The sequence below is a fragment of the Meles meles genome, chromosome 7 (genome assembly GCF_922984935.1).
Source record: "Meles meles chromosome 7, mMelMel3.1 paternal haplotype, whole genome shotgun sequence".
NCBI classification, from domain to species: Eukaryota; Metazoa; Chordata; class Mammalia; order Carnivora; family Mustelidae; genus Meles; species Meles meles.
In genome coordinates this window covers 27,061,962-27,063,494 of record NC_060072.1, presented here as the reverse complement: position 1 = coordinate 27,063,494, position 1,533 = coordinate 27,061,962, and positions in this window count along the sequence as shown.

The following is a 1,533-nucleotide window of genomic DNA, read 5'->3' as shown; positions in this document are numbered from 1 at the left end:
TAGTCCCTGCTTGTGCGCGGGCGGGCTGCTCTAGGACCTGGCCCCCTCCCCCGCGTTCCCCGCCCCAGCCCCGGCCTGGGGTTGGCGGAAGTGACGAGCCCTGGCGGGGCAGGGATTTGGGGGAGGAGGCGCGAGGCGGCGCGGAGCTCCGGCGCTCGTGGCCGAGCCCGCCGCGCGAGGGTGGGATTACGCGGCCGGCGCCCAGCAGGCCCCTTACCGCGGCCACGCCTGCGCCAGTGGGCGACGTAACAGAGGCCCAGCGGCGGGCGCAGCCCATTCATTCATCCGTTCGTTTGTTCGTTCATTCAACGTTTCTGTGTTGCGCGCGAGCCGCAGCGGGGAACGACTCCGGTTAAGTCGAGCCGGGGCTCCTTCCTCAAAGGGAGGTGGAAGACTGAAACTCGGTAGCCATACTCCTGAATGCGGATCTCGGAAGTTATCCAGGGATACCCTAGTCATAGAGTTTTGATATTTAAATTTTGATTTTTAAATTTCATGTAAATCGGGCTCCTTAAGCCCAGGGAAGTCTGAAAGAAAGGATCTGGAGAGAGTTGGGAGGCAGGGAATTGGCTTCTGAACGCAGAGCTGCTAGCTGGAGGAATGACCCGAGGACAGGATTAGAAAGCCCAGAGAAATCCCTGAGAGAGGGATTACCCACGGCACGCAGGGCCCTAAAAGAAGATTAGAGTGGCGGTGCCTGAGAATGGGATTGTTGGAGAAGCATTTTGTCACATTTGTCACTGCTTGCTTGCTCTGGGATAGGCTTTTCGCAGGCATTATTTTATTTCATAGCAATCTTAAGAAGGTATCTCTACAAATGAGGCTAGAAATGTCAACTAGTTTTTTCCAAGATTATCCAGGAGAAAATGGAGCTGTTTTGACCCCGAGGAAGTCTCCCAAAACATGGGCCCCTTAACTGCTTAATCACAGTGTTTCCTAGCAGAGCACACATAGTAGATGGTGAGTAAGGATGTGCCAGGTGCTGTGTTGGTGGGTGAGAATGCAGAGACAACACTGACTGCTTTCCAGTCCAATGGAGAAGAGAGACAAGGAATTAACTACAACCCAGTGTGTTAAGGGCTGTAGTAGATGTTCCTCCAAGGCGCTTTTGGAGCCCAGAGAGGCATTAATTGATTGAGAAGTCAGAAAAGTCTTTCCCAAAGGAGAAGAGTTGCCCTCAAGGATTAGTAAGAGTCTAACTGACCTAGTAGAGAAGAGCATGTCATAGGAAATAGCCCATAAAATGGCATTGGACTACAAGAAAAAAAGAAAAATTATGTCTCTCTCTATATATATCTGTGTGTATATATATATATGTGTGTGTGTGTATATATATATATACATATATATGTGTGTGTATATATGTATGTATATTGTGTCTGTATGTGTATATATATATGTGTGTGTGTATATTTGTATACATGTTGCATTAAAGAAATGGAGACTATGAATGGAAGAAACCTAGTAAAAATAATAAGAATTATGTTTGCTGGGTACAATGCTAAATGATTACATGGATTGTCTCAGCTAACT